Source organism: Dermochelys coriacea, chromosome 1 (assembly GCF_009764565.3).
Source record: "Dermochelys coriacea isolate rDerCor1 chromosome 1, rDerCor1.pri.v4, whole genome shotgun sequence".
Taxonomy (NCBI): domain Eukaryota; kingdom Metazoa; phylum Chordata; order Testudines; family Dermochelyidae; genus Dermochelys; species Dermochelys coriacea.
Window position 1 is genome coordinate 238970046 of NC_050068.2, and position 12041 is coordinate 238982086.

Sequence of the window (12041 nt, forward strand, 5' to 3'; positions counted from 1 at the left end):
GAAGTGTGATTCTTTATGAGAAGTCTATTGCTATCAACTGGGCCACTATAAGGAATGTGTTCCTTCTTTTGGGGGTAGGGATTATAGTCAGAACTGGGCCCGCCTAAGAGTGAGATAATCTTGTGTTACAGAACATTAACAGAATTAATATTTTTATTAGTTGAATTTAAATCCTGTGAGAAGAGACAGGTTTGAGGCAAACTCCTCCAACTTAGTATCCTTAAATATCTTAAGGAAGGAAATTGCTGAACAGAGCAAAGATAAGGTCAACATAACATTGTTAAATTCCAACCCTTATGAACATGGAGATGAAGAAGCCATTAAATCACTCTCCTTAGAGATCATGATTGGTGAATGTAAACGACTTATTTCCACAGTAATTTTAGATCCACAGTTAGTAACCTCAAGCCCTTTGCAGTTTTACCCTAATCCTTGACCCATGTGACTTGTCTTGTTCAACAATGAAAACTGAATCTTCCTTGCACAAAGAAAGAGGCTTTTATGAGAAGGTGTTGATATGGGAAAGTCTTCCTGATTCGAAACAAATATATTATTAAAGAGGAGATTGATGCTGGTCTAGCAGTCATGTTGGTGGGAAAAATGGATAGATTTTCATTAGGATTGAATGAAATACTTTGAACAACAGTTGGCTCCAGTTTCCAGCAGAAGAAGTATTTTATTTCTGCTCAGAAAACAAGGTCCATGTCTCTAGTCCAGCTATTATTTCCTTGATTCTCCAAAAAAGGGAAGAAAAGGACCAAACCTTTCCACCGTCCTGCATTACAGTGGATATCCTTTATTTTCAGCCCAAACTTGTGAGACTGAATGGGGATTTAGGGTGAAGGGGTTTCAGAGCCAGCAGACTTCAATGCTGTGTGTAGAAAAGGGAGGGGGATTTTGTGCTCAGGTTTATTTCTGAGCTTCAAGGGCAGGAAGTGTTTGAGCTGGGGTCAGAGTGAGGTTTAGAGCTAGGGAATTGAGGAGTGGTTCTGACTGGCAGCATATGGGGCTATCAAGAGGGGTTCTAAGGCTTCTGGGAGTGGTCAGGTGGCAATTGGGGTTCTCAGAGCCATGGTGTTAGGTTTGAGGGAGTCCTGGAGATGTAGCAGGTTCTGAGATGAGGGACATGGGTAGGGTTAGGTGTGGGGAAATATGGATGAGAGTGTGGTTGAATGCCGGGAATGGGTGAATCAGGGGAGTGAATGGAGTTGTGAATGGGGAAAATGAGTGACTTTGGGAATGAGGATAAGTGCTGGTGAACTGGTGGGTTGGGTGAATGAAATTGCATGGAAGGGAAAAGACAATGGGAGAGTGAAAAGGCTGGCATTGGAAGAAAACTCTTTTCTCCTTTTCTGTAATGTGTTCTAGTTTTTCATTTTGAAAGGGATAGTGTGATGGAAACAAAGGGGGGAAAAGGGCCCCTGCCTTTTCTTCCCACATCTTCACCAGCCTCCATCATCTCCATCAAAATCCTGTGATAACTGTACTGATGTCTCTGTGTTTTGCTATGAACAGTTTGTCAACCTGCAAGGGGATAACAAAGAAGGCATGGGTTGGTGTTAGGGAACCTCTGGTACCTTGAGCCACATGACTTATTTTGGGCACTACCCACCCATAGTTGGGGAACTGTTATAGTCTACTTACCTTTGGACAAAAGATAACTGGGTTCTTGTAATTTTTGTCTTGGTAGGTAGTAATTACACCAGAGCTTCACTTACTCTTTGCTTTACACCTGTATGAAAATAAACTGATGGTTTACACATATATGAAAATAAACTGAGATTACCAGACTTTTATGCCTCATTAGTATGTGTGGGTGAGAAACTGGGGAATCAGCTGTGGCTCAGAACTTTGAATTCACAATGTTCCATATGTCCCATTCCTAACATCTCCCTGGCATTATTTTATCTGCACCGGTGCTGCTTGTTGGTGGTGCCGGACACCCAGACACTATCGTGATGGTGGCTACATAAATGTTTATACTATTCATAACACTAACAGTAAATACAAACAGTAACAATTCATTATTAATAAAGTTCTAGTTTATAAAGGGGTTGTACCAGTTAGTTCTTCCAGACTCCCTCCTAACTCTTGTACACGTTACTATAGCTTCTATGATTACTATGGTAGTGGCAAAAGTCTATGGTAGTGGCACTCAGTATCAGGGCCCAAAGTGGCTACCCATTGTACAAATTAATGGGAAGACAAAGTCCCTGCCCCAAACAATGAATTATAACACAAGGTTTGCACCAAGTGAGTGCAACATAAAATAGGAGAGAAAAGGGTGATGATAACAGAACACAGGCTATGTAGCTTTAGAGCTTAAGGGTCTGATTTTCTTTTACACCATTCTGGCAGTGTGACAGGGCCTTCAAGTGGGACCACATAAATGTAAATAAATACATACACACACCCCTATGCTAGAATGGTGCAAAGGGGCATTTATATATATGAGAATCAGGCCCATAGACCTTGTCTATATTCAGGATTCAGCAACCACTGTTGCTGCACCAGTGCAAACCCAAGTGTAAAAGGCATATCACAGTGTGAATCAAATGAGTTTATTCCTGCTTGAAATTGGAATTAAATACAACCTCTGTACAGTGTGACATCCCCTATTGAATCTTGGGGGATATGCTTACTCTCCCCAAGAGCCATGTGCCGAGTGTACAGCAGGGTCCAGGAAGAGTGATTTTCCCTGCCCCTCCAGCTACTTATCCTTTTGCGGGTCTTGTGGCTCATGTGTGCTTGCCTGGGGTCAGCCAGTTAGTAACAGGGTGTGAGTACTGGCTGTGTTTTAAAGCACTGAATCAGTGTTCTGCAAACAATACTGCTTCCGTAAAATGTTGCATTTTGGCTTCACAGAGATAACCTAGGGAGCCCAACCTCCCTCTTTGTTATTGGTGGCTGAATGGCTGCGCAGAATTAGAAAGTGGCCAAGAAGAAGTAAGGAGAACTGTGTGATATTATGATGCACTCCACCACTGAGAAACAGGAATTGAAGGAGTGGTGGGACAGTGAAAGGAGGGACCGAAAGGAAAACATGGCATGCCAGAATGAAGCCATGGAGCGGCTCTTAAAGGTTATGGAGTGCCAAAGAGACATGCTCCAGGCAATAATAGCTCTGCAAACTGAGCAGCTCCGTGTCCGTCCTCCCCTGCAACCGCTGTTGCAAAACTCTTTCCCATGCTCCCCCCAGACACTGCCAACACACTCTTATCAACCTCCTGGCTCCAGTCTATACCCACGGCATTCCACTCCTCCCCCCGTACAATCCAGCGCTGTGGACTCCCACTACCCACTGCACTAAACACCCATTGCTCTGCAGTTTGGCCCTGCTGAAGTACAGTACCTGCTGCATTGTACTCCAAAGGAGATGGTTGGATATGATCCTTGGACATACATAAATCTTTAGCCATCTCGGGACCCCACCTCCTCCTGGAACCTTCCCTTCCTGCATCCCCCTCACTGCTGATGTGTTTTTTTTGTTTGACTCTCTCCTCCAGTTGTTGTTTTTTAATAAAAGAATTGTATAGGTTTGAAAGCAATCTTTATTCTATTAACTGAAAGCAAACAGAGCACTGCAAAGCAACAGACAATTATGTTAAACCTTCATAGTGCATCGTCTGCACCAATCACAATCACCTCCTAGCATTACAAGCATTGCACTCCCGAACATAGTAGCAAATATTAATGGCTTTTAGCTTCAAATTACTGTCTCAAGACATCACTGATCCTTATAGCCCCGTGCTGCACCCCTCTAATAGCTCTGGTCTCTGGCTGTTCAAACTCAGCCTCCAGGCGCTGAGCCTCTGTGTGAAGCTTTCTCCCTTCCTTTCACAAATATTGTGGACCATACAGCATGCAGCTATAAGTATAGGAATATTGTCATGGCCAGGTCCAGCTTCCCATAGAGGCAGCACCAGTGGGCCTTTAAATGACCAAAAGCACACTCAACAGTCATTCTGCACTTGCTCAGCCTATTGTTGAACCACTCCTTGCTGTTGTCAAGTTGCCCCATGTATGCCTTCATAAGTCACGGCATTAAGGGGTAGGCAGGGTCTCCCAGGACCACAATGGGCATTTCAACTTCCCCTACAGTGATCTTCTGGTCCAGGAAGAAAGTCCCTGCTTGCAGCTTCCTGAACAGGCCAGTGTTCCAAAAGATGCGTGTGTCATGCACCTTTCTGGACCAGCCTGCGTTAATGTCTGTGAAACACCCACAATGATCCACAAGTGCATGGAGAACCACTGAGAAATACCCCTCATGATCAGTGTACTAAGTGGCTAGGTGGTCTGGTGCCAGAATTGGAATATACGTGCCATCTATCACCCCTTCACAGTTAGGGAAGCCCATTTGTACAAAGCCATCCACAATGTCATGCTCGTTGCCCAGAGTCATGGACTTTCAGAGCAAGTTGAGATTAATGGCCCTGCACACTTGCATCAACACAAGTCCAATGGGCAACTTTCCCACTCCGAACTGGTTAGTGACCAATTGGTAGCAGTCTGGAGTAGCCGGCTTCCACAGTGCAATTGCCATGCGCTTCTCCAATGGCAGGGCAGCTCTCATTCTCGTGTCCTTGTGCCGCAGGGCTGGGACGAGCTCATCACACAGTCCCATGACTGTGGCTTTCCTCATTTCCGAAAGTTCTGCAGCCACTGCTCATCATCTCAGACGTGCATCAGGTTGTGATCCCACCACTCAGTGCTTGTTTCCCGCCCAAAAGTGGCGTTCCACTGTGGTGAGCATGTCCATGAATGCCACAAGCGATCTCGTGTTGTAGCTTCTACATGTGGTGAGATCACATGTGGTGCTCTTGCCTTTGTAGTTTAAGGAATAACTCCACTGCCACTCCTGAAGTGTTGGTCAGAGCGAGCAGCATACTGATCAACAGTGCAGGATCCATTCCTGCAGCCCGAAGAGGCAGGGTGCACAGTACACAAACCGTTGAAAGATGGCGGACGGAAGCACAGGAATTGGTGGGACGTGAATCAATGTATCACGGGGCATTGGGACAGGACCGAGGATGCCCCAGCGCACCCCCCCCCGTCTTCCCACAACTCTTAGCGGCAGAAGAGGAAGAGATGCTCCCCAGAGTGCACCGCTCCAAATACTGCTGCAATTGCTGCAAGTGTGAACACACCATTGTGCAGGCAGCTGACAGTGTGAACACACAGCAGCGGTTTCCCTTAGCGCTCTCTTAGCAGCGCTGTAACTCCCGGTGGTGTAACTCTTCAGTGTAGACATCCTCTTAGTGTCCTCAGTTTTCTTGGGCACTTGCTGATACAGATTAACACGGCTACCACTCTAAAAATTGCTTATCAGAGTAAGGGGCAGGGAAAACCCCTTGTGTGTTTATTATAATGACCTAATCTATAGTTGGCTCACTTGTAATTGAATGGAGAATGCTTAAGAGATTAGGTAATATGAAGTGTCTTTCCACACTTAGAGAAATAAGCTGTCAAGTCCCTTCTTCCCCATCATCCTTCCAAAGAGAGACTCAGGTGAATGAAATACACAGGAGACATTTGCATTTATCACTAAGCTTTTGCATTCTTTCAAAACTGTTATAGCATTCACCTCATCAACTAAGAGAACTGCTGTGATTGTACAGGCCTGGTGCTGAGGAAGTATTGTCTTTCTGTGCTATAGTGATTTGATTGGTTGGAGTTGCTGTCAGGTGTTATGTATGTTATGTTCCACTTAGAATTTAGAAAGTTCTTTGCCATTTGCCTGTTCTCGCAGGCTGGAAAGCTCAATCTATTGTTCCTGGTTTGTTTTTAATTGTTGCAGTCTTCATGCTAAAAGAAAAGGAGTACTTGTTGCACCTTAGAGACTAACAAATTTATTTGAGCATAAGCTTTCGTGAGCTACAGCTCACTTCATCAGATGCATTCAGTGGAAAATACAGTGGGGAGATTTATATACACAGAGAACATGAAACAATGGGTGTTACTTAAGATGAGCTATTACCAGCAGGAGAGCGGGGGCGGGGAAGAAGGAAGAAAACCTTTTGTAGTGATAATCAAGGTGGGCCATTTCCAGCAGTTGACAAGAACGTCTGAGGAATAGTGGGGAGTGGGGGGGGGGGGGGTGGAGGGGGAAATAACATGGGGAAATAGTTTTACTTTGTGTAATGACCCATCCACTCCCAGTCTCTATTCAAGCCTAAGTTAATTGTATCCAGTCTCCTGCTGGTAATAGCTCATCTTAAGTGATCACTCTCCTTACAGTGTGTATGGTAACACCCATTGTTTCATGTTCTCTGTGTATATAAATCTCCCCACTGTATTTTTCACTGAATGCATATGATGAAGTGAGCTGTAGCTCATGAAAGCTTATGCTCAAATAAATTTGTTAGTCTCTAAGATGCCACAAGTATTCCTTTTCTTTTTGCGAATACAGACTAACACGGCTGCTACTTTGAAACCAGTCTTCATGATGATAACTTTAAAGTCTACAACTTAGATGAGGCTGGCAAGAATACCTCCTTGGAAGAATACAAAGCAAAGTTGCATGTAGGAATAATTCATTTCGACTTGCTAGCACTTTGTGTATTTTGTGTTATCTGTTACAAGGGAGTCATTCATCCTGCAATATCAGAACCCATGCTAAGTACAATGGCAATTCTGTCTCTTCAGGAGTCTGACCCAGTCTGTCAGAATTTAATGGAAAGATTCCCATTAGCCAAAATGGGCTTTAGATTGAGCCCTTATAGCACTCCCAGTTTGAAGACCTCAAAGCACTTTATTATTGTTAATGAATGAGGCTTCACATTGCCCCCCTTGCTTAAATATTATCATCCCCATTCTTCAGTAAGAGATCGGATTGGTGAGTGTGACAAGAGTGCAGGGAAAAAAGAAAAGGAGTACTTGTGGCACCTTAGAGACTAACAAATTTATTTGAGCATAAAGCTTTTGTGAGCTACAGCTCACTTCATCGGATGCATGCAGTGGAAAATACAGTGGGGAGATTTTATATACACAGAGAACATGAAACAATGGGTGTTACCATACACACTGTAAGTTGAGTGATCACTTAAGATGAGCTATTACCAGCAGGAGACTGGATACAATTAACTTAGGCTTGAATAGAGACTGGGAGTGGATGGGTCATTACACAAAGTAAAACTATTTCCCCATGTTATTTCCCATGTTATTTCCCCCCCTCCACCCCATACACACTGTAACAAGAGTGTTCAGGTAAGGTGAGCTATTACTGGCAGGAGAGAAAAACATACAAACAACCTTTTGTAGTGATAATCAAGGTGGATCATTTCTAGCAGTTGACAAGAACATGTGAGGAACAGTGGGGGGAATAAACATGGGGAAATAGTTTTATTTTGTGTAATGATACATCCACTTCCAGTCTTTAGTCAAGCCTAATGTAATGGTGTCCAGTTTGCAAATTAATTCCAATTCAGCAGTCTCTCATTGGAGTCTGTTTTTTAAGATTTTTTGTTGAAGAATTGCCACTTTTAGATCTGTAATCGAGTGACCAAAGAGATTGAACTGTTCTCCGACTGGTTTTTGAATGTTATAATTCCTGACATCTGATTTGTGTCCATTTATTCTTTTATGTAGAGACTGTCCAGTTTGGCTAATGTACATGGCAGAGGGGCATTGCTGGCACATGATGGCATATAGCACATTGGTAGATGCTCAGGTGAACGAGCCTCTGATAGTGTGGCTGATGTGATTAGACCCTACGATGGTGTCCCCTGAAAAAATATGTGGACACATTTGGCAACGAGCTTTGTTGCAACGATAGGTTTCTGGGTTAGTGTTTTTGTTGTGTGGTGTGTGGTTGCTGGTGAGTATTTGCTTCAGGTTGGGGGGCTGTCTGGAGCCTGCATTCTCAGGACTCTGACATGAATTAGCTCCCTCCCCACTGGCCTGATAGGGAAATGAAATGTAATTAGCTAATTAGGATAGCAAGCAGGGTAGACTAAAGAATGAATTAGCCCCTCTGCTGAGGACGGATAAAAAGGCACAGGAAGGCAGTACAAGGGAGAGGAGCAGGGCTAGCTGAGCCTTGAGTCAGTGAGATCACCAGGAAGGAAGACCTTGTCTTCTCTTGGGTCCTGGGAGATAACACCTGTGAAGGTGTTGGTGGAAGGACCCTAAGCCCTGGTCTACACTAGGCATTGAGGTCAAATTTAGCAGCGTTAAATCATTTAACCCTGCGCCTGTCCACATGACAAAGCCCTTTTCTTCAACTTAAAGGGCTCTTAAAATCCATTTCCTTACTCCACCCCCGACAAGGGGATTAGCGCTGAAATTGGTTTTGCTGGGTCAAATTTGGGGTACTATGGACACAATTAGACGTTATTGGCCTTTGGGAGCTATCCCAGAGTGTTCCATTGTGACCGCTCTGGACAGCACTCTCAATTCAGATGCACTGATCAGGTAGATAGGAAAAGGCCTGCGTACTTTTGAATTTCAATTTCCTGTTTGGCCAGTGTGGCAAGCTGCAGAACTCATGAGCAGAGGTGACCATGCAGAGCTCAGCAGCAGAGGTGACCATGATGGAGTCCCAGAATTGCAAAAGAGCTCCAGCATGGACCGAATGGGAGGTACAGGATCTGATCGCTGTATGGGGAGAGGAATCCGTGCTATCAGAACTACGTTCCAGTTTTCGAAATGCCAAAACATTTGTGAAAATCTCCCAGGGCATGAAGGACAGAGGTCATAACAGGGACCCGAAGCAGTGCCGCGTGAAACTTAAGGAGCTGAGGCAAGCCTACCAGAAAACCAGAGAGGCGAACGGCCACTCCAGGTCAGAGCCCCAAACATGCCGCTTCTATGATGAGCTGCACACCATTTTAGGGGGTTCAGCCACCACTACCCCAGCCGTGTTGTTTGACTCCTTCAATGGAGATGGAGCAACACGGAAGCAGGTTTTGGGGACGAGGAAGACGATGATGATGAGGTTGTAGATAGCTCACAGCAAACAAGCGAAGAAACTGGTTTTCCCGATAGCCAGGAACTGTTTCTCACCCTGGACCTGGAGCTAGTATCCCCTGAACCCACCCAAGGCTTCCTCCCGGACCCGCCAGGAGGAGAAGGGACCTCTGGTGAGTGTACCTTTTAAAATACTATACAAGGTTTAAAAGCATGTTTAATGATTAATTTGTCCTGGCATTCGTAGCTCTCCTGGATATACTCCCAAAGCCTTTGCAAAAGGTTTCTGGGCAGGGCAGCCTTATTCCATCCACCATGGTAGGAAACTTTACCACTCCATGCCAGTAGCACGTACTCGGGAATCATTGTAGAACAAAGCATTGCAGTGTATGTTTGCTGGCGTTCAAACAACATCCATTCTTTATCTCTCTTGTTATCCTCAGGAGAGTGATATCATTTATGGTCACCCGGTTGAAATAGGGTGCTTTTCTTTAGGGGACATTCAGGGGTGCCTGTTCCTGCTGGGCTGTTTGCCTATGGCTGAACAGAAATGTTCCCCGCTGTTAGCCACGCAGTGGGGGGGGGGGCAAAATGTGATCTTGTAACGAAAGCACATGTGATATGTATGTAATGTTTACAGCAGGATTTACTGTGAAAAAGTGTACCCATTGTTCTATAAAATGTGTCTTTTTAAATACCACTGTCCCTTTTTTTTTCTCCACCAGCTGCATGTGTTTCAAGGATCACAGGATCTTCTCCTTCCCAGAGGCTAGCGAAGATTAGAAGGCGAAAAAAAACGCACTCGCGATGAAATGTTCTCTGAGCTCATGCTGTCCTCCCACACTGACAGAGCACAGATGAATGCGTGGAGGCAGACAATGTCAGAGTGCAGGAAAGCACAAAATGACCGGGAGGAGAGGTGGCGGGCTGAAGAGAGTAAGTGGCGGGCTGAAGAGAGGGCTGAAGCTGAAAGGTGGCAGCAGCATGATCAGAGGAGGCAGGATGCAATGCTGAGGCTGCTGGAGGATCAAACTAATATGCTCCAGCATATGGTTGAGCTGCAGGAAAGGCAGCAGGAGCACAGATCGCTGCTACAGCCCCTGTGTAACCAACCGCCCTCCTCCCAAGTTCCATAGCCTCCTCACCCAGACGCCCAAGAATGCAGTGGTGGGGCCTCCGGTCACCCAGCCACTCCACCCCAGAGTATTGCCCAAGTAACAGAAGGCTGGCATTCAATAAGTTTTAAAGTTTTAAACTTTTAAAGTGCTGTCTGGCCTTGTCCTTCCCTCCTCCACCACCCCTCCTGAGCTACCTTAGTAATTATCCCCCTATTTGTGTGATGAATTAATAAAGAACACATGAATGTGAAGCAACAATGACTTTATTGCCTCTGCAAGCAGTGATCGAAGGGAGGTGGGGAGGGTGGTTAGCTTACAGGGAAGTAGAGTGAACCAAGGGGCGTGGGGTTTCATCAAGGAGAAACAAACAGAACTTTCACACCATAGTCTGGCCAGTCATGAAACTGGTTTTCAAAGCTTCTCTGATGTGCACCGCACCCTCCTGTGCTCTTCTAACCGCCCTGGTGTCTGGCTGTGCGCAACCAGCAGCCAGGCAATTTGCCTCATCCTCCCACCCCGCCATAAACGTCTCCCCCTTACTCTCACAGATATTGTGGAGCGCACAGCAAGCAGTAATAACAGTGGGAATATTCGTTTCACTGAGGTCTAACCGAGTCAGTAAACTGCACCAGTGCACTTTTAAACGTCCAAATGCACATTCTACCACTATTCTGCACTTGCTCAGCCTGTAGTTGAACAGCTCCTGACTACTCTCCAGGCTGCCTATGTATGGCTTCATGAGCCATGGCATTAATGGGTAGGCTGGGTCCTCAAGGATAACTATAGGCATTTCAACATCCCCAACGGTTATTTTCTGGTCTGGAAAGAGAGTCCCTTCCTGCAGCTTTTGAAACAGACCAGAGTTCCTAAAGATGTGAGCATCATGTACCTTTCCTGGCCATCCCAGGTTGATGTTGGTGAAACGTCCCTTGTGATCCACCAGTGCTTGAAGCACTATTGAAAAGTACCCCTTGCAGTTTATGTACTCACTGGCTTGGTGCTCTGGTGCCAAGATAGGGATATGAGTTCCGTCTATGGCCCCACCACAGTTAGGGAATCCCATTGCAGAAAAGCCATCCACTATGACCTGCACATTTCCCAGGGTCACTACCCTTGATATCAGCAGATCTTTGATTACGTTGGCTACTTGCATCACAGCAGTCCCCACAATAGATTTGCCCATTTCAAATTGATTCCCGACTGACCGGTAGCTGTCTGGCATTGCAAGCTTCCACAGAGCTATTGCCACTCGCTTCTCAACTGTGATGGCTGCTCTCATCTTGGTATTCTTGAGCCTCAGGGCAGGGGAAAGCAAGTCACAAAGTTCCATGAAAGTGGCCCTACGCATATGAAAGTTTCTCAGCCAATGGGAATCATCCCAGACCTGCAACACTATGCGGTCCCACCAGTCTGTGCTTGTTTCCCGGGACCAGAATCGGCGTTCCACCGCATGAGCCTGCCCCATTAGCACCATGATGCCCACATTGCCAGGGCACGTGCTTTGAGAAAAGTCTGTGTCCATGTCCTCATCACTCTTGTAACCGTGCTGACGTCGCCTACTCACCCGGTTTCGCTTTGCCAGGTTCTGATGCTGCATATACTGCTGGATAACGCGTGTGGTGTTTAATGTGCTCCTAATTGCCAAAGTGATCTGAGTGGGCTCCATGCTTGCCGTGGTATGGCGTCTGCACAGAAAAAAGGCGCGGAACGATTGTCTGCTGTTGCCCTGATGGAGGGAGGGGCGACTGATGACATGGCTTACTGGGTTGGCTTTCAGGGAATTAAAATCAACAAAAGGGGTGGCTTTGCGAGAAACTGAATGGTAGCCTCAAGGATAGAACTCAAAACCTCAAGGAAAGAACTCAAAACTGGGTTTAGCAGGCCGTTGATTTCACAGAGGGAGGGAGGAGAAAATGAATACAAAACAAATCTGGTCTATTTCTTGTTTTGAGCCACTTCATCTATCTTTATACATCTTGCTGGCAGCAGACTGTGCTGTACGACCGCTAGCCATCA

At 45.7% G+C, this 12041-nt stretch overlaps 1 long non-coding RNA gene across 1 annotated transcript in view; it reads right to left on the reverse strand.

The window, feature by feature from the left end:
- Positions 1-699: 699 nt before the first annotated feature.
- Positions 700-12041, reverse strand: part of LOC119862597 — a 28784-nt gene continuing 17442 nt past the window's right edge. Inside the window, exons 2-3 of the long non-coding RNA XR_005295301.2 lie at positions 1645-1732; positions 700-1524 (exon numbers count right to left, since the gene is read on the reverse strand). This is a non-coding gene — a long non-coding RNA (uncharacterized LOC119862597). The remainder of the gene's footprint in view (positions 1525-1644; positions 1733-12041) is intronic.